At 41.0% G+C, this 22105-nt stretch overlaps 1 protein-coding gene across 1 annotated transcript in view; it reads left to right on the forward strand.

Moving 5' to 3' along the window:
• TRPC3 (transient receptor potential cation channel subfamily C member 3) overlaps window positions 1–22105 on the forward strand; it is a 73049-nt gene that overhangs the window by 8662 nt on the left and 42282 nt on the right. Inside the window, exon 3 of the mRNA XM_054066167.1 lies at window positions 19159–19332. The gene's annotated coding sequence lies outside the window, so the exon portion shown is untranslated. The remainder of the gene's footprint in view (window positions 1–19158; window positions 19333–22105) is intronic.

Genomic DNA, 22105 nt, shown 5'->3' on the forward strand with positions numbered 1-22105 from the left:
GGAACAGACAACATGAGCCCTTCTCACACGGTCTGGTGTAAAATCAGCTGAGTTACTTCTCACAGCCATGGCAGTGATTCGAATTAGACAGCCTGAATTTCGTGATGCGGTTGATGAGGAGCACTCCAGTGGTTTGTTCTACTCACCGAACCGCAACGGTAATTTCTGGCACCTGTGGAAAGCCATGTCTTAAGCTGCCACCACCTTCCAGCAATGACTGTCACATCACAGCTGTAGAGTAGGAAACGCTTAAACTACTGTTGGGATTTAATCCTTGGTATCATTTACTTGGGAGTACCTGATATCGCCGTAGTATTCTATCCTTCTCCAGAGGCTTTAGAGAAGCACATGTTCCTCATAGTCTATGTTTTCAAGAACAAAACATTTATGCAAATACCCTCATTTTCTCTAACATTTCTGATCGGACTTATCGTAGACACAGATCGAAATCATAGTGTTTCAATTGAAGAGGGACACTACCATCCGCACTTGCATGCATAATTTCCGTCACCGTAATTCTTCTGCAAAACTGTGTGACTCTTTTCTCAGTGGACAGAACTGGCCAAAGTTAACTCTTTTGCATAATAACTGAAAATGCGTGATATATTTACATTACATTTAACAGTTTCAGTGGGTAAGCAGATCAGCTTACACTTCTGTGCTTCCAAGCAGCATGTGGCATTTAAATACCATTATCTGGAAATAAGCTCTCCCACCTGAGCACTTATATACCACAGTCTAGACCCGGCAGCAATGCACCACAGAAAGCGCATGGTTTAACTGGCAGTATTTGCTTTCCCTTCCGTTTTACTGGTTTGTAAACTCTTCTCCTAGCTCCTGCTTTTCCCAGGGTTGTAGGCACTAGCAGCCCACGAAGCACGGCAGCTGGCGTAGGTGCAGTTGTTGGCAGGGACTCAGAGCTGAGCCTGCGACAGTGGACAACGGCAACCTGTGTGCCGCAGAAATGCACTTCCTTTTACCATGAACTCTCTCCTTTGGGCTGTACAGCCAGCTCCAAGAAAGCTTTTAATCATCACTTCAGGAGTGGCATATCTTACTCCTTATAGTTTTCCATAGCACAGATTTTTAGTAGCTTTTCTTCCATCTGCAGCTGTATGGCTCTGCAGAGGGACCTCGGCAGGCTGGTTTGATGGGCTGAGGCCGACTGTATGAGGTTCAACAAGGCCAAAGGCCAGGTGTCAAGTTTTACACTTCAGTCACAACAACCCCATGCACCAATACAGGCTTGGCTGAAAGCTGGCTGGCGGAAAAGGACCTGGGATGCTGGTCAATAGTGGCTGAACATGAGCCAGAAGCATGCCCAGGTGGCCAGGAAAGCCAGCAGCATCCTGGCTTGGATCAGCCATGGTGTGGCCAGCAGGAGTAGGGGAGTGATCCTCCCACTGTACTCGGCACTGGGGAGGCTGCACCGTGAGTCCTGTGTTCAGTTTTGGGCCACTCACTACAAGAAAGACATTGAGGGTCCAGCGGGTGTCCAGAGGAGGGCAGTGGTGAAGGGCCTGGAGAATAAATGTTAAGAGGAGGGGCTGAGAGAACTGGGATTGTTTAGCCTGGAGAAGAAAAGGCTGCGGGGAGACCCTATTGCTCTGTATAACTCCCTGAAAGGAGGTTGTAGCAAGGTGAGTGCTGGTCTCTTCTCGCAAGTGACAAGTGATAGGACAAGAGGAAATGGCCTCAAGTTGCGCCAGGGGAGGTTTACATTGGCTACTAGGAAAAATTTCTATACTGGAAGAGTGATCAAACATTTGCACAGGCTGCCCGGGGAAGTGGTGGAGTCTCCATTCATGGAGGTGTTAAAAAAACGTGTAGATGTGGCATTCTGTGGCATGGTTTAGTAGGCACAGTGGTGTTGGGCTGGTGGGTGGACTTTATGATCTCAGAGGTCTTTTCCAATTCTGTGATTCTATGATTTTTACTTCTAACCTGGCCTGCTCTTTCTGACTGTATGTTGTAGGTTTATCTTCTTTTCTCTGCAGCCTAGGAAAGACGAGCACATGCAGAGTTCCTTATTTGCTGTGCTTCAGAACTTGTGAATTCACTGGCCTTTTTTTTTAAATTGATCTGTTGATAATTGCAAGTTCAGAACAAAGAAAAACTACAGCAACAAAAGAAGAAAAATATTTTTCCACCTTTGCAAACTTCTCGTAAGTTAATTAACAGTTTAAATTCAAAATCGGAAAAAAGGAGGCCAAATCCTCTATTGTTCTTATCGAACCACATACAAAGAGGGAATTTTATTATGATACAAAAGGAAAGAATTTGTCATCATTAGCTGTAATGTTTTCGGGAAGGAGGTTTGATAGGAGACTTAGCATCATTAGAGGTTTTTATCTAAAGATTTCCTGCCTCAAGTAATTGTTTTGAAGAAGTAAAGACAGAGAGATTATGTCATTAATTGTCTTTCTTGAAGGTCTGTGGTAACTGTTGTTTTGTAGGCTCATTGGAAGGATTTAACAAAATATGAGTTTTGATTTATTTACTTATTTTGCAGATGCTTTGCAAAGCTGTAACCGAATAATGTTTTGTGTTCACTGCATTGCTACTAGCTTAGTTCTTTGAAGTGAGGTGGCTGATTATGCGATTCCTTTTCGTATTTAACAGTGGCAACGTCAGGAATCTAGAATCATAAAATCATTAAGGTTAGGAAAGACCTCCAGCACCATAAAGTCCAACCATCAGCCCAACACCACTGTGCCTACTAAACCACGTCCTGAATTGCCACGTCTACACATTCTTTGAACACCTCCAGGGATGGTGACTCTACCACTTCCCTGTGAACTAACACAGGCACAGGAAACATGGTTAGAAATGTGTTTGGAGTTGTTTTAATTTTGTAACATTCAATTCTAAGCATAAGAATCTGGTCTGCTGACAAGCGTAGCTGTACACTGCTATACTGGGTATTCCATACAAAGCATTTGTAATAGATCACCTGCACAAACACTGCCTGTATCCATTGTTTAGTTATTCTGAACACAGGGAAAAGGTTGCTGTTTGGTATTGAGAGATATATAAATAAGATGTCTATCTTCAGTGTAGAACCTGGTCTTCTAACCAAGTTTTGACCTGTCTTATTTTGCAGAGCAGCGTTAAGACTTGTCTTTACTCAAGCTTTATTTCTCACCTCTAACTCTAAGCATGGTATAGAATCACAGAAAGTGAGGGGAAATAAGCTACCATTTGTTTTCTCATTGCATTCTCACAGTGGAATTACTGGAAGGGAATCTGTAATGTCAATGATTTTTCAAGTGCTCCCATCTTCTTCAAAATTGTCATTGAATGCTTTTTGTTTTCCCATGCTTATATATGCAGAAAGCTGGCTAAAATTCGATAAAGGACATAAAATTATGACAACTTCTATAAATTGGGAAAATACCTGCTTTCCAGTATGCTATGCACAGGAAAATAAAACCTTGCTAAACTTTTTTTTTTTTTTTTTTTTACAACAAGAACACATCTTCCTTCTGTGACCCAACACAAACGATATTCTTTTCCTCTTAAAAACTTACACATGGCTTAGGGGGATGACACAGAGAATGTCTTCCTCAATCATTTTCAGCAAATTCTGCAAGAAATATGAGGGTTTAGATGCTGCAGCACATGGAAACAGATGCCTCCCGGAGACTCCTTGTCTCGCTGCACCAGTAGGAGCAGTGTTGTTGAAGTCCAGAGTGAAGCCTAAATCCACAGAATCCAGATGGATGCTGGTGTAACAGTGAGACCCAGTGACCCCTCCCTCTGCCATGTGCACTCCTGCTCCCAAGTACCTGTGTCGCGCCTGCACCACTCTGTTAGCAGGGACATTATGGAAGAGGCTTGAGTAGGGCTGGCAAAAGAAAGCATATAGGAAAGGCTTCATCATCTGTCCCTTGTGAAGGCTCTCTGCTCCAGTTTCTCTGCTTCTTGTTCCCAAAGGCACATTAGAGAAGAGGGAGCATTTGTTCTGTGTCTGTTTCCTTCTGAATAATAAGCAATCCTTCCTACTCTCTGATTAGTGCTTGCTGCTGTCCAAATTAATTAAAAAAAAAGAAAAGAAGAGGAAAATAATTATTTTACTATTTAGAGTTGAATACCTCAGACAACACAGCTGCTTGACTGTGCAGTTTGGGACAACTACTCTTGACTGTTGCATCTGTGGGCATGTGGAGGGTAGTAATGGTACTTCTGAGCACATATATTCTCAAGATAAAACCCATTGCTCGTGTAGCTTCTTGGGATTAAGTTTCCAGGAGCCAAAGTACTACAGGTCCTTGTTCTCTGATGTAAAACTCCTTTGGAAAAATACAATGTGCTGTTGAAAGTGTTTTGTTAATAGCAACCAAGCACGCAGGTAGGACGTAGGCTCTCCTCCCACAAAGCAAAATTACATGAACGATTAATAAAAGGTCTCAAATTCAGGGGATTATTCTGCCTGTGACGTAAGCCTGGGGAGAATCATTATCACCAGCCAGCAGAGGATCTATAAATAACCCACGAAGCTGAGTTTAAAGCATTAGTTTAGCCTTTCAGTGGAAATTCAGTGCATTGTCTAAGTGTGGTTAGAGGCAAATATTATCTTAAAGCAACTTATTGTTTTACTTCTCAGTGGCAAGGAAACAAGCATTTATTATCAGAACAACTGACATTATTTCAGCCTATCATGAAGACTTGTGGCAGAGCAGGAAGAAAAGAACGAGGCAAAGCTGCAACTCCCCAGCAAGCACCTATTTCTTAGAAATAGGGAGGAGTGGATACACTCATTCTGAAAAGCCTGACTAATAAATAGTTCTGGAAATCGATTCAACCTACCCCTTCCCAGGCAGGCAGCACAGAAGCAAGCCTCCAGGCCACTCAAAGTAGTACTGGGAGAACAGATTACCTGCAAAGTCACTCAGCTGCTCCGCTGAAGTTGCCAGCAGAATGACTAAATAGTGGAGGGTTGGGATCAATGGTTGGACAACCATTACATGGTGACAACTTCTCATCCCTAATGTCTTCAGCCAAACTGGTGTGGGTGACATCCCTCATGTGCCTATGTCTTTCTATGTATGTATCAAGGCAAGCAGTCTTCTCTTCCACACCAAATTCTGAAGAAAAATTGTTTAAAAAGAAATTTCTTTTATGTGTTTCTAGAAAGGGTGTAATTATGGTATAACTTCATTTTAATTAAGACTGTCAATACAGTTTTAGTGTATCAAGATGTGAGTGGTATTGTCACACAAAAACTAAGAAACGCTGGACAAAACAATGTTTTTATTAGGTAAATGTTGAAAGCTTATATTCATAATAGTTTCAAAGTTGGCTCTTGACTGCATTAGACCTGGATGTGGTCTTATTTAATGAACAACCTAAATGACAGGTGCAGGGAATGCTCTTATGTTACACTCTTTCCAAAAGAAAACCAGCAATTGTTCTAGGAGGTAACAACAGAAATATATCATATAAGTGAGGTACTCTGTTATACTCAGAACTTGATATGGCCTAAATTGGAACATAATGCTTCCTTATTTGAGTACCAATCTCATTGTCAAAAAAAGATTAGGATAAATTAGAGGGATGAGCAAGTGGTGAGAGGTTTAGAAACTAAGGCTTTTGAAGAACAATTGAAAAAAAAATCTCTCTTTTCTGCATAGGAAAGTGAATATGTGGAGAAAGATGGGTGACATCAAATGTGTGAAACATTGTCATAAAGCATGGTGACAAACTGTTGTTCTCCATGACATCAAGAACAGAACAAGAATTAATCTACTCACCTTATGGCAAGGAAAAAATCCATCTTAAATATTAGGAATCACTTCCTAACTGCATTTTAGCACTAAACAAGATTAGTTGTGCAATCAGCATTTCTGGACATGCCTATGAACAGGCTATACAAATATCTGTAAGCATTACTGGACTTGATCCCAGAGAATGGAATTGATGGCTGGGATTATACCTACTCCCACATTTCTATGTTTTCTGAGACCTTGATTGTAGTGAAGTAGATCTTCATTTAAATGTGGTATCCTATAATCAACCCGCTCTACACTATATTATTACCTTAAATTGGGCATTGAATAGCTTCCTAGGTAAGAAAGTCCAATGCATAATTTATAAGTTATTTTGTACCCTAGTAATGGATGTATATTAATGTGCATTTTCCACAATCTGACTGAGAATCTCTCATTACATTCAGCCAACCGTTTGATCTCACTGTTTAAAAAGATAGGAGAGAAGATACATTTAAAAAACAGCCTGCACTTAGTGGAGTGAACTGTACACATTCAGGACTTAATAATCTGGAGGACCAGTTATATTTACTGTTATTGCAATCACAATACAAAAACATATTCCCAGAAGCATCCCCTGGAAAAGAGCTGTGGCTGTTAATACAGTAACAAGATGGCCAATCCAAATTCAGGGCAAAAGGAGTTGGGCAATGACCCAAACATATTTTCCTGAGCTGTGAATCAATCAGTAATGAACATTTTGGTTGTCTGAGATCAACTCTCACACAGAATGTTTTATTTTCCTTATCCCCTGATGTCCTGATTTTAAATGTGTGTCAAAGTTATTTTTTATCCTTGAAAATGAATGAAAGTAATTTCTCATGCAGAGATAAAGATGTATGAATATTTTACATCAACTAATACTTTGTGCTTTTTGCCAATGTTTTACTTAAAAGCTCATAAAACCAAATTGTTGTTCTAATAAAAAGGAAAGCCCTTTAAACATCATATTCCCTGTCTGCACAGAACTGCATAGGTGAGGGCAAGGTGCTCATAAATCCCTCTGACCTGAAAGCTGTAGTAAACCTTTGATATAACTGTGTTCTGGAAGATAGGAAGCATATGCAGCATCAAGGGATGTAACTATATTTACCCACATGCCCCAAAGAAACACATTCAGAAAGCAGAAGGCATCAGGCCAGGCAATTTGAGAAGGAAGTTATTTATGCGACTGCCTTAGTTCATCTCCACAATTTTGTTTGTCATCTCCACAATTTTGTTTGTCATCTCCACTTTCACCATCAGGGTTTTCAGAAATGACACAAGTTTGTGCCCAAAGTGTCATCAGTGTGCAAAGCTACTGCTTTGCTCACCGTTTTCCATCTCTCCCAAAGTCCTGCATCTGCTGTGACAGGGAAGTTGTTATTCATGACAGCTTATGCTTATTCATGACAGCTTATGCCTTTTCAGTGTCTTCTCTGGCTTATATAAAGAAAAGTGACCATCTAATCTTTGCAGCTGTCAGATATGACTGCTGTTTAAAGCAATTTCAAGCCTGTTTTCATAGAATTATAGAATAGTTTGGGTTGGAAGGGACCTTAAAGATCTTCCAGTTCCAACCCCCCTGCCATGGGCAGGGACATCTCCCACTGGCTGCCCAAAGCCCCATCCAGCCTGACCTTGAACACCTCCAGGGATGAGGTATCCACAACTTCCCTGGGCAACCTGTGCCAGTGCCTTGCCGTGGAGCAGAATATCTGGCCCTTAACTTTTTATGAACTTGGATTTTTCTTAACATTTTGAGCAGTGGGTGCATTATAGTGATTATGTTCTTTAAAGTCTTTGCAAAAAATAAAGCGCTCTGTAAGCATTAAACGTGTATGAATGGCAACATGACCATTCCTATGCGAATATTTGCATAATGTTGAAAGGCATAAAATAAGAATACTTTTAAGCAGCACAAAATTCAGATACATTCAGGTCTCTTTTTTGTCCTGTGTTCATGGGCCTTCAGGTGCTTGCCTTGCTAAGCTATGCCCACTCATCATCTTCATGTCACCCCTCACAAGTGAAGCTTTCTGGCTGAGTATGGTATCACCATGATGGAGCAAGCTAAGTCCTGCAGGCTTTGAACAGAAAGGAGAAGCAGCTTTGTACTTGGGACCTGTTAAGAAGCTGGGTAAAAGATGAAAAACATGAATCCAAATTATTTTTTATGCAAATAAAAAAAAAAAGAAAGCACGAGAAAGTCACTATTCATTTCAGTAATTCCATATATAACAATTTAACAGAGCATTTTACTTTGAAGTCAGTCATTAGAAAACGCAGGTGTGATCCCTTTTCACTATGCAAGTCTACAATAGGCAAGTACATAGGAATTAGTTTTGTGCAGAAACAGATATTTAACAGGCTTTAAAACATATTTCCTGCTCCATTTTTCTCAGGCAAGACTTATAACTCCTCGCAGCTGAAGTGAGATTAAATCTTGTCCATTATAAATGACAGCTTCACAATTAAGTTGTGTTTTGTTATCCCTATAAACTCTTGTTTACCTCATGTAAACACTGAGGACAGAAGCGCTTTCTTAATAAAAAATGGCACTTTGAAGCTGAAATCATTGGAGTGGCTCCACACACTGTGCTGTTCAGATGAAACCTGAATCAGGGAGATTTTCCTCCACCCGTCTAAATGTCATCCAGCTACGTTATCTCTGCACCTCCAACAGCAACAGAATGGCAACAAGCAGTCTCGACTGAGGTTCTTAACTCTCCAGAAAAGAGGGTAAATGCTTGCAATTGTTTTTAATTTGCAAATATATTGTGACGTGAGGCCACACCTCAAATTTTGTGTTCAATTTTGGGCCCCTCACTACAAGAAGGATATTGAGTTGCTGCAGTGTGTCCAGAGGAGGGCAAGGAAGCTGCTGAAGGGGCTGGAGAACAAGTGTTACGAGAAGTGGATAGGGAAGCCTCCTCTTCTCCAGGCAAAACAATCTCAGTTCCTTAGTCTGAAAGTGGGTTGTAGCGAGGTGGGTGCTAGTCTCTTCTCCTGAGTAACAAGCAATGGGATGAGAGGAGAGGAAATGGCCTCAAGCTGCACCAGGGAAGGCTTAGATTGGATATTAGAAAAAAATTCTCTACTTAAAAGAGCAGTGAAGCGCTGGCACAGGGCAATGGTGGACTCACCATCCCTGAAGGTGTTAAAAAAATATGTAGATGTGGCACTTCAAGACATGGTTTAGCAGGCATGGTGGTGTTGGGCTGACAGTTGGACTGGATGAGCTTAGAGGTCTTTTCCAACCTCTATGATTCTATGATTTTATATTAGAAAGTAGCCAAGTGCTGGAACATTCTAATTTATTTCAATAAAAATACAGGAACTCACTTTGACAAAAGAACAAGTTGCCAAATTTAATTGCTCGTCTTCCCAACAAGGGCATTGTGAAGCTCACAGGTCAGAGACTGTCAGGCAGAATTATTCTTTTAAAAGCTCTGCATGAGTTTTTATATATATGGCATATATGTAAAAAATCACATATACACAATTTTTTTTAAAGGAGGAAAAAGAGGAAAGCACAGAGGGAAAAGGAAGTATCAAGAGCAACATACATTTTCAAATTGTACTTTTTAAATTCTTTTTATCTTGCTAAAAATTAAAACATGATTGGCAATATATTTAGGAAGAGCAACAAAGCATTTGGTAATGAGCTCTGGACCCAAATAATTGCCTCAGTCTTTCAGGTCTGCCTTTGATTCTGTCCCTATTTCAAGGTTTTAAAATATAATTTGTTAGTAAAAAGGACCAAGGCAATCACAAGTAATTAACAGCTGTAAATGACCTCTAATAGTTGGTTATGACATCATATAAAAATATGTTAAATACAGTAACCTTGGCACTTCTGTGTTTCACAAAATCCTAGAGTTCCATCTCCATTTTGCTGCCAATACAAAGTTACATTCTCTGTCACAGCAAGGATCTACGATCTCTTTTAGAGCTTCCCCTTCCTGACTACAATTTGCCACCTGACTTTAGGGATCAAATATAGCTGGCTAATTTGGAACTCTCTCGTTATATTCCCTAACGTGGGCATTTAGAATGACTTCGGAAGAGTTGCTCCTTTTCTCCATCCATCTGTGAAGCTTAGGAAGACAGGCTCATAATTCATTACTTTGACACCAGAAGTTAGAAGTGGGACAGTCTCCTTCGCTCCTATTACTGCTCATTGCGGAATGTTCACCTGAGCTCTGAAGTAATTTAATAATTATGATGTAAATTACTCGAGATGGATTTTAAAGGCTCTTTGTATTTATTACTGCGATAGTTTTGTAGCCTGAAAAAAATATGGCATGAGCTGTATGGTGCTGTGTTAAGGCACGCAGTCACTAGACCACAATGAAGGTGTTCAGCAGGGGTCTGGACGTGGGAAACGAGTTATTTAGACAAAGAGGTAAAGTTCTACAATAGGTTTCTTACAACAGAGGAAAGGGAAGCAAATAAAACACCTAACTACTTTCAAGACAAGCTCCTGTAAACTTGGGGAGAGGATTTTATAGTGCTGACAGCCATGCAACCACACAAGATTCTCTGCCTTGCCCTTTTTCTAAGAGCATGGACCTGCCACAAAGGCAACAGTGGAGAATGATGTAATTCTGAGATATTTATCCACTCCAGCCTTGCCTTTGCCTGTAAAAAGGTTTAAATGGTTTTTACTTCTCAATTTGGGGTTAATTCGGATAGGAGGTCTTATCTCTGTGAGCTGAGGTTTGTGGCATTATACTTGCTGAAAGATAATAAAGGCAGTGATCACCGAATTGTATCTCTGGTTCCCCAAGACTATTTCCTTCATTTTAGCTTGGAGTATTTCTGGTGTCACAAGACCGCTGCATTTCTCAGCTATACAAATCTTAAAACCTTACCTGCTTGTTTACATGGCAATTAAAACAAACAGCCTTCTCTCTCATGATCTTGTTCTAGCAAAGCAAGCTAGAAAAGGGATATCTAAAACAATTCACCAATGCCACTATTCCCTTTTAGACTTCAGAATAGCTCTTTTTCTTCTCACACAGTCCCATAATGAATTATTGTTGTTCTGAGGTCATCTGTAAATCAACGCAGCACTAAAAAAATATAACATTATGTAGAATTAATATGTTTTAACAGAAACTGGGCAACTTATAAGTTTTTAATATAGGGAACCTGAGCAGAATATATACATTTACTTTTAAAACTAGAATTGTGTTTGGAACAATGCCCTCCACCAGTCAGTTTTAATAGGAACATAAGATCTGCCATGCTCCATTAAGCCAATGATCCATCAAGTCCAATATTCTCCACTCTGCTTGGCAAGTGCAAGATGCTTCAAAGGAAAGCAAATTGCCCATCATGCACTTGGCCAATTTTTCAATTTGAGTAGTCCACTGTGCAAAAGCCATTCCATTCTTCATGTCAAGCCCTTGTCCTATGTGGTTTCAAACGTTAAAGTAATCAAATGGCATGAATGACTCAATGTACCATTTTAATAATATTTAAGGCTATGTTTATGCTCTGACTGGATCTGTTTCTCTTGAGTTGCCAGCTGGTTTGTGTACAATGTTCATCACATTCATTTTCATCACATCTCCTATTTCTTCTCCAATTCAGCCCCTAAACAGATAGATAATATTCACAAATCCCCACGATTTTGCATCAGTATTAAAAAAAATCAATTATGATTTAAGAAAGTCATTAGAGGATATTTCCATTAAGCAGATACTTGGTGTACAAAACAGCATGCAGTGATCAGAGCATGACGTTAGTGCTCCACTGGATTTCCTTCATTCAAATCATATTCTATTGCTGCACAGGAGTATCTTAATTTCTGAGGTGAGAAAAGTTTTTAAGTCACATCTCAATACTTTGCAGTTTTGACCTATGCTTAATTAATGCTATTGAATTCCTGGCTAAGGGACCTGGTGTGTTGTTAGATACTATAAACCACAGGAACATATTTTAATTATTTATTTTGATATTATTTGCCAGTTTATTTATCACTTTCTGGTCATAATACTTTTTGTTTTCTTGTTTTCTGTTGTTTTCCTCCAGGATTTCATTTCTTGTTCAGCGGCCTAGACTATAGTTTGTGATGTTTTCACCTTTCTTTTCCTTTCTCTGTCTTGCACCTTGGTAATAATTTAGGAATCAGCGTTTGTCAAACTATCACAGAGATGTTGGTTAAGTCCAGGCACCTACATCAAGAGTATCTGCTGCTCTGGGCAATGCACAGGTATCAGAAAGCAGAGCAATAGGAGAGGGCTGGAAAGTCAACTCAGAAGAAGCACTACAGTGACTGTTAATATTTATTATGTATATATTATCTAGGATTATATTGTCTGTTCTGTACTGTTGTGCTCCAAGGCCCTGCAACAGGGGAAAGGAGATCTTCCCTGGGCAACCTGTGCCAGTGCCTCACCCCTCTCATTGTAAAGAATTTCCTCCTTATGTCTAGTCTAAATCTGCCCCTCTCCAGTTTATATCCGTTGCCACCAGTGCTATCACTGCAAGCCTTTTTACAAAGTCCCTCCCCAGCTTTCTTGTAGGACCCCTTCAGGTATTGAAACCAGCATAGTTATTTTAATTTTCATGGCAAAAGATATTGCTTCCTCACTATATTTTAAATTGCCTTCAGGGAATAATTTATAGGCACTGTCATGGCTCCCTTTCCCACACTTTCCCATTTTCCCTGTCAGTCACTTTGAAGACTGTTACCAGTAAGTGTAGTCTCTTCTCATAGAAACATCCTGTTTGGTTTTCTCTTCTTTCTGTTATTGAGCACCTCTCAACTGCTAGAAACTTTGGCACTTCCTCACTCCCTTTCCTGAAAAGTAGCTTTTCTTACATACAAGGCAGGAAAACTGTAACAAGAGAATATATGTTTTAAATTTCATAACACAGAATCTGTATATGGGATCCACACCCTTGTAGGACACCTGAACTTGGCATGAGCTAAATGTGTTGTGTGCTATGCAAAGGCAGGCTGTTGGCATCTTGTGGCTGCCTTAATCAGACAAGTATGTAGTTCCACTGTGTCTCTTATATTGATTTTGATTAGTTCCTAATGAATGTCTCTGAGCTCATCTTATTTCAGAGATAAGATGTGGCCTCTTCATAAGAAGTTTATTACCAAGAAGCTTGAGACTAATCCATCAGTTGTCAATATTATCTCCTAATCACTTGGGAATGATAAGATACCAAGGGATCAGTGCTTCACTGTGCACTGAACAGCAAAGCATTTCAAGGGTAGGAATTATTTGGTAGAGCTGCAAACGTGATTTTTGCCATACAAGACACTGAACCGTTTTTTAACCTGGCCATGAATGACCTGGGACCTCTACAGGAGGATGCAATCCTGCATAGCTACACTACTTATTAGGATCTTTTAATCTTCTCCCCTTGTAGTTGCCCATTCCTTCAGTGCAGCAAAGAAGTGGTTTTGGATGACCCACCAAGTTGCTGTCACTCAAACAGTGCCTGTGTTTGAGTGTTATCGCCTATCCCACAGCAGCCCATGGCGTGAAAAAAATACATTTTCATTCAACGCTGTGCGCTGTGGTATTATTTGCTCCTCTTCCAACAAGAAGACTTTAATGCTTTGAGGTACAGCGAGTAGCTAGTACCAGATGGTTTTTATCCAAGCGTTCAGATGCGATTTAAGAAAATTAGGCTCTGAACTATGACAGAATCAGGTAATCTTTCAGGCAAATTCACCAGATATCTTGGACTACAGAGCTTTGAACGATGAAAACCAGGATGCAGGATTTTCTCCTCCCCAGGGAGCCACATTTGACACTTGGATTTGTCTTTTATAATGATAAGCTGCTGTTCAAATTCCTGCCTGCTAAGGTGTCACAAGAGAACGTGTCCACAAATTAAAAATATATTACAATATCAATTTGCAAAACCATGTGAAAAATCCACTTGTTTCCGAGTTTGAAATTCATTATGAACTGGTTTAATTAATCACATGATCTGTTTGTCTCTTGCTATTAGTTTTATTACATTCTGCTTCCCTGATCCTGATCCCCGCAGTGACTCAAATCCTGTTCCTCCAATTAGAAAAAGATCAAACTGTGTCCACATATATTCAGACTTAATTCCTTGCACAGGACCAAAATCATTGCTGATTTGCTAAAATATACCCTACTCCGTACATCCATTGCAAGTCTGAGTCTCATTAACTGAAACACTGAACACACCCATGCAGTACATTTTCCTACCGACCAGCAAGGGGACAGTAGGGTGCATTGCATCCACCCGCCCATGTCTGAAGCACTGTCAAAAAGAAAACTTAGTTATTAAACATGTTGTCTTGTGACAATAAATATACGGTTTCCAGCACTTAGCAATAGACTGCTTACATTTTCAAGGAGTATTAACTAAGACAGGGAAAGAGGAACTGATTTAAGGAAGAAAATCCAGTCTTACATATAAAGGATAAGTAAAGCAAATCTTATAAAAGGGAACGTCTTAAACTTTATAAGCTATATACATTCCTCAGTGTGATGTACAGATAAAGGAGTTGATTCTGTAGTCCCTTCCCTAGTAGCACTTCTGTTAACTTCTAATTTCTACTAGTATGAGTGAAAAGAGAGGAATAGCAATGGCATAACCTCGGGATCCTGTGGGTCTGCTCAGAAGCGTGCAAAGACATTGGATTTGTTTAAAGAGATACCTGGCTTGCCTTAGAAAAAAGGAAATAACAGGAAATAACCTTTAAAATAGGTAAATTGGGGGTGGATTTTGGGGTCCTGGTGGATGACAAACTCAACATGAGTCAGCGATGTGCGCTTGCTGCCCAGAAAGCCAACCGTGTCCTGGGCTGCCTCAACAAGTGTGACCAGCAGATCGAGGGAGGGGATGCTGCCCCTCTGCTCTGCCCTCGTGAAATCTCACCTGGAGCCCTGCGTGCAGCCCTGGAGTCCTCAGCACAGGAGGGACATGGACCTGTTGGAGCAGGTGCAGAGGAGGCCACAGGGATGGTCATGATGCTGAAGCACCTCCCATGCGAGGACAGGCTGAGAGAGTTGGGGTTGTTCAGCCTGGAGAAGAGAAGGCTCCAGGGAGACCTTATAGCCGCCTTCCAGTACTTAACAGGGCTCCAGGAAAGCTGGGGAGGAGCTCTCTATCAGGGAGTGCAAGGATAAAAGAAGAAGTAGTGTTCTTAAGGTGAAAGGGAAGATTTAGATTAGAGATTAGGAAGAAATCTTTTCCTGTGAGGGTGGGGAGGCACTGGCCCAGAGAAGTTGTGGCTGCCCCATCCCTGTAGGCGTTCAAGGCCAGGTTGGATGAGGCTTTGAGGAACTGGATCCAGTGGGAGGTGTCTCTGCCCATGGCAGGGGATGGAACTGGATGGGCTTTAAGGTCCCTTCCAACCCAAACCATTGTATGTTTCTGTGTTTCAATGAAATATACACATTGTTGCTGCTTAAAGCCAAAAAACCCCAAGGGGTATTAGTCCATTTTGTCTAGACAGACATTTTGCAGACCTTTGAGAAAGTAGCTAGTATCTATCTAATGGTTTTATTGGCAGGAGGCTTCAGTAGTCTTGTAGTCCTTTAATATCATAAAGTAGACGACATAATACATCTGCAGCACACAGCTCTTGAGAGCCTAGTTTCCAGTAGGTGATTTGACAGTATTTTATACCCACTCACTTTGCATGGGCCTGAATGGCTGCACAGCGTGTATGACAGTGCAGGCTCGAGTCTCAGGAATTTATCTTTTCATCTCCTTCAATAAGCCTTAAACCATAATATTAGTTCTGAGGCTGAGATCTGCTTACAGATCAGTGACATCACATCACTCCTCCTTTTTTCTTCACGCTGATTAACCTGTTTAGACTTTCATAAAAGTCCTTGATGTAGGAGCTAAATGTCCTTGAAAACACTGGGTTCTTGGCAAGTAGGCAAATTCCCAGTATGAGGCAAAGGCAGCCAATTTTGCTTTCATTACACTGTTGCTGCTCCCACCAACTTCCCAGTTTTCATGAAAGCAGTACACACACACGTTAGAGAAGGGTTCAGTGTACTGCACGCCCTGGATTCTATTTCTAGAATTACCATGAGTGGTTTTTTGCCTTTCCTCACCCATCACTTCAAGCAAATAAAAAACAGTTTTGTCTCTTGAGAGGAGTTACTCTTAGTTTTTGATAAAGCAGGAAAATAATCATTTGGCATAATGGTATACAAGGCTGTTCTGCAAGGGTAATTGTTACTAGATGTTTCTTGGATTTTGCTGATGCTTAGATCTAAATCACTTAGTTTCAACAAGGTCTTAGTGTCGACAATTCAATTTTCAACAAGCAGGTTAGATTTATTTTCAAATTACCACTGTTGAAATGTACCTCTCAGCAAATTCTGTTAAGAGAAAACTGCAGAGCATTCATTAAATGACCTCTTCCCCCATCACTTGTCAGAGACCTACTGATTTGAACATCTGCTCAGTTAGGTGCTCCATAGATCTGGAAGGTGTCACTGCAACCCTGGTTCAGTCCAGGAATCGGAATTTATTTCCTGATATCCCTCTATACTGCATGCCAGCTGTTCTGTTTCCATATTTCAGATCTTTACTCCATTTGTCTGCCTAACTTAAAGAAGCTGAAAAAAAATGGGAAAGAGAAATATAGAACTCCTTGTTTTTGACAATATTTCAAAGAAATGTATTGCTGCGGGTTCTTTAGACACCATATTTCAATTTAGACAAGCTATTTTTTTGATCCCTCCCTTCCAGCCGAAGGATACTGCCAATAGAAATTTTAAAATCTGAATCCTGTCTTTCTCATAATTTTGAGGACAGAAAAATTCCACCAGAGAGTAGTCAATCCATGTAAACAAAACCCTGTTCCAATCCAATTCTATCCTGTCTTGATCAAGCCAGTCTGGTGAACAGAATCAGGGATTGTATTCTGGCTGCAATTCCAACTCAAACATGAAATACTTATGATGCTAAATCCATGTCTTAAACAAGAAAGAGTATGAAGAATAACCCAGTACTGAATAACTTCAGTAATACAATGCTGTATCTGCTGTTTCACTATTTGCTTTTCTGTTCAATCGCTGTCCTTATGGCAGTATTCCTTGCATTATTTCACTCCTGTCTAAACAACTTCCAGAAAGCAAATTTCTAAATCAAAATGACATCACTTCACACCTCTGTAAATTCAAGTCAGCGTTCACAAGTCAGCGTTCACAACGTGTACCAGCTTTTGACTGTAAAGTCTTTAACCAGCTGAAACAGCAGGCAGCACAAGGTTCCCTGGTTTGCTCCGCCTGGCATCTCAAATCTACTCATCCTTTCTCCCTTGCTTTCTGCTATGTTGACATCTATCCAGTACTTTCATAATATTAAATATTTTTTAAAAGACAAATTATTGTGGAACAGTGGCATTATTGACATTATTAATGTTTTCAACTCAGGAAGAGAAAACCCTTTTTGAGAACATTTGGCCATGCCCAGGATTTTGAAGGTGCAATTTCACTACTGTTATGTTTTTAGCTTGTTCAGGTGTTTCAAAACCCCAGCTTCATGCATTTTATTTGTTTGAATATGGCACTTTGGAGCCTCAAACATACCACTAATACACAGCTATGATTTTTAAATTCTTAATGTCGGGGAACACAGTGACGGCTTAAGTTTAATCAGACAAGGATTTTCGTATCCCTGTTCCAATATCATGTTCTGGTAGCAGCCTGATGCTTCAAACTGTGGTAAGTTTTCTACACATAATTTTATGGTGACTAAGAAGGTTTCCCTACATTTTAGTTGGAAATACAAAATATTTCCAAGACTATAACCACACAAAGTACATTTGAGATTTGTAATGCATTCTTTTATTGCCATCCTGGCTGATTTTCAGGTAGAATCTTCTTCAAATAAATGAAGGGGAAAATTTCTCCTCTATTACTGTGCTGTAGAGTTCAAATGTAAGCCAGTGCATACTATAATGCTCGGTTTTGTAATTTCTTGGAGAGTTATTGTCATTTTACCCCACGAAATGGAGGGATGCATCATAAAGGCTCCTGCAAGGACGACTTCCAAGTTAAGCATTATCAGTATCTTGCATAGATAGTTGTTGTTACCTTTCATTGGAGAAACAGCAAACCAATCTGTATTTAGACAACACTCAAATCATGAAAAACACAGCCCATAGATCATGTAATTCAAATTACCGATGGGAAGAGCAAAAGAAAAAGCGACAATGCAACTTTCTTAAAACTAACAGCCAATATTAAACCTCTCTTTCATCTGTTTCTGAAAAGAAAATAAACCTTGATCTGTAGAAGCCTTGCTCTGAGCGTACATTTGGAAGCAAGAGCAAATCTCATCTACTTTCAGCTGTACTTTTATGTTTTGTTCTCAAGGGAAATTCTAGAGGCAAATGAAAGTGCATTCCTGTAGCCCACTGTAATAACATGGAGGAGTTTTTGAAAAAAGAAATACAATCGAAGCAGTATAATTTTTTATGTCAAAGGGCTCCTGCAAGAATACAAAGTTAATGCAAACAGATTGTTGCATGGCTATGCTCTAAAATACGTAACAGTGATACAGTATGTATAATTAGGTTAGACACCTAGACTGTCCTAGATAAATAACCCCAAGTACTTCAAAGTTACAGCAGCTGCACAATATATTAGTTTCTTAGAGAGTAAAATTTGCTTTACCATGTACCTAACTCCACTGAAGCTCAATGAGTTTTTGCATGGGACCAAAGACATAACAAACACTTCCCCAAAGAGTTCAAGATGCAAAATAATTAAACTGACAAAAAAACAAAACCCAAGTCTTTTTTCAAAGCTGTAGCTGAGTAAATTATATCTGTGAAACTCTCTGAGTAAATTATCTCTGTGAAACTTGTATTTGCTTTCTCTGTGCTTCATGAGTTCCAATTTTGTACGTACAGAAAACAACAAAGGCAAACCGTGTCTGATACTGTAAACAGTGTACAATGTGAGGTAATGAGTGTTTTATATTAAGAGACTACTTAATGATGCTCAGCAGTGGGAATTCTAAGCAGTCATTGTTTGGATTTGAAGTCCACTTTCTCTGAAGTAATTGGAAAACTTGCATGAATTCCAATTTCAGTAGAGCCTGTGGTTTCAAATACATATCCATGCAAATTTATACAGATAGCCACATAATGCTTCAAAAAAGTTTAAAGCCAGAGAAAAATGGCATCTCAGCAGTATGTAGTCAAAGGAATAGCTTTACTGTATATGATGTCTGACAAAAAAAAACCCGAAGTCTATCCCTGTAACTCTTTTTCTTTAGCAAATTAAGAAAATCAATTATGATCACCTTCAAAGTGGTTCCCTTGTGAGTTGACACACAGCTGTATACGATGCTCCCAATGCTCAAAGCAATTCCACAGGTCATTTTCTGAAAGGCTCTTAAGCATCTCCATTGTTTTTTCTTTCAGATCTCCTACCAACAAAAAATGGATTCCTTTAAGTACAACTGAATCTTTGGGATCTCTTCACCGTAAGCCTTGGTCAATAATTAAAAAGCTTCCATCGTGGATTTCTTCAGTTTCACAAGTAACTTGGTGTTAACTCGCTGTTCACTCTTGCACACCAACGTCTTCTCACTGAGGGTAAGAAAACGTCGCTATTTGAACATGTATCCACTTGTACTGAATGAGGCAATCGAGCTGAGCCTTGTCTTGCTGTGACAGGTTAGAAAGTGTTCTATAATCACCTCTTTGTCTCTCTCCTCCCACATTTTGGGCCTACAAGAAAGCTGGAGAGGGACTATTCATAAAGGCTTGTGGCGATAGGACGAGGGGGAATGGGTATAAACTGGAGAAGGGCAGATTTAGGCTTGATATAAGGAAGAATTTCTTCACCTTGAGAGTGGTGAGACACGGGAACAGGTTGCCCAGGGAAGTTGTGGCTGTCCCATCCCTGGAGGTGTTCCAGGCCAGGTTGAATAGGGCCTTGGGCGGCCTGATCTAGTGGGATGTCCTTGCTCATGGCAGGGGGGTTGGATCTTTAAGGTCCCTTCCAACCCTAACTATTCTATGATTCTATGATTTTCTGACCAAGGACTAGAAAACGTCTCTATTTGAAGATGTGTCCAGTTGTACTGACTGAAGCCATCGTGTTGAGCCTTGTCTCACTGTGAGAGGTTAGAACATGTTCCAACATGGTTCCCTAGCTATAGGGTTAGTCTCATGGTTTTTTTCTGTCGGTTCGCATACATAAATTGACACGTCATCTCTGTATAAATATCCTGCATGCTGTCTGTATAAAACTCCATATGCTCTGCCTCAGTTTTAATGGGGTTGCGGTCTTGTCACGGGTCAATATTCCTTATGGCATAATGCACCAAAAATCTCCTAATAATAGAAGAGTTAATATGTCTCTGTACAGCAAGAATCTTTGTGACGGGTATCTATAGAGTGCAATTAACTCTGATTACATGCAATGGGTGCCTCAACATCCTCCCACTGATTTTTAAACCAGTCAAGTCTGAGGCAGAGACGTCTGGAACACTTTGGAAATACTGACTCGCTTTTATCAGCCAGTCAAAAGACTCTTTCCATCTGAAAATTTTAACTGCAGCTGTTTGCACTGCAGGGCGGAATATTTCCTCACACAAGGACAGAGATTTAGAATCATAGAAAGTCCCGAGTTGGAAGGAACCCACAAGGATCATAGAGTCCAACTCCTGTCTCTGCATTTACAACCCCAACATTCACACTATGTGTCTGAGGGCATAGTCCAGATGCTTCTGGAATATTGTCAGCCTCGGTGCCATGACTGCTTCCCTGGGAGCTGTTCCAGTGCTCCGCCACCCTCTGAGGGAAGAACTTTTTCCTAATATCCAACCTAACTCTCCCTTGGTGCATCTTCCTGCCATTCCCTTGAGTCATTGGTTGTCAAAGAGAATTGCTCAGGACCTGCTCCTCCTCCTCCCCTTGTGAGGGAGCTGTAGACTGCAATTAGGTCTCCCCTCACTCTTCTCCATGCTGAAGAGACCAAGTGTTTTCAGGCGCTCCTCATACGGCTTCCCCTCTAAACCCTTCACCAACTTTGTGGCCTCCTATGGACACTCTCCAATAGCTTTAGATCCTTTTTATACTGTGATGCCCCAAACTGCACACGGTACTCAAGATGGGACTGCACCAGTGTGGAGCAGAGCAGGACAATCTCCTCTCGTGATTGGGGCTGACAGGGCTGACCCCAGCTCTTGTGTTTGGGCCATTTTGTTGGCAGCCCCCCCCACTTCCCAACATTACTCCTTGAGCGAACCAGTCCTGCTGAGCTCCCAGCACACGGTGGGCACTGCTGCAAAGGCTCGATACCACCTTTGTGGGGACCTCCTGAGGACTCTGCAGCACCCAAACGCGGTCATAGAATCACACAATACTTCAGTTTGGAAGGGACCTTTACAGGTCATTTAGTCCAATCCCCTGCAGTGAGTAAGGCCATCGCCAACTGGATCAGGCTGCTCAGATCCCAATCCAACCTGACCTTGAAAGTTTTCAGGGATGGGGCATCTACCACCTCTCCGGGCAACTGTGCCTCTGTTTCACCACCCTCAGCGTGAAAAATTTCTTCCTGATATCTAGTCTAAACTTCTTTTAGTTTAAAACCACTACCCCTTGTCCTTTTGCTACAGGCTCTGCTAAAAAGTTTTTCCCCACCTCTCTTATGAGCCCTCTTTAAGTATTGAAAGACTGCAATAAGGTCTCCTCAGAGTCTTTTCCAGGCTGGACAACCGTGACTCTCTGAGCCTCTTTTCAAAAGGGAGGTGTTCCAGGCGTTTGATCATTTTTGTGGCTCTCCTCTGGACTTGCTCTAACAGATCCATCTCTTTCCTGTGCTCAGGGCTCCAGAAAGGAGCACAGGGGTCCAGCATTGGATGCAGAGATCCAGAATTGAATGCATGGCTCCAGAACTGAGCGCGGGGCTCGAGAACTCAGTGCAGGGGTCCAAAATGGGATGCACGGCTCCAGAACTGAGCATGGAGCTCGAGAATGGGATGTAGGGCCTAAGAACCGAGCACAGGGCTTCAGAATTGGATGCACAGCTCCAGAACCAAGCGCAGGGCTCCAGAATGGGATGCAGGGATGCAGAACCGAGCACAGGGGTCCAGAATTGGATGTACAGCTCCAGAACTGAGCACAGGGCTCCAGAACTGGATGAACAGCTCCAGAAAGAACTGAGCACAGGGCTCCCGAATTGGATGCACAGGGCTCCAGAACCAAGTGCAGGGCTCCAGGATTAGATGTATGTCTCCAGAACTGAGCACAGGGCTCTATGACTGGATGCACAGCTCCAGGACTGAGCGCAGGGCTCTAGAACTGGGTGCACGGCTCCTGAACTAAGCAGAGGGCTCTAGAACTGGATGCACAGCTCTAA

The sequence above is a fragment of the Cuculus canorus genome, chromosome 4, assembly GCF_017976375.1.
Source record: "Cuculus canorus isolate bCucCan1 chromosome 4, bCucCan1.pri, whole genome shotgun sequence".
Taxonomy (NCBI): Eukaryota; Metazoa; Chordata; class Aves; order Cuculiformes; family Cuculidae; genus Cuculus; species Cuculus canorus.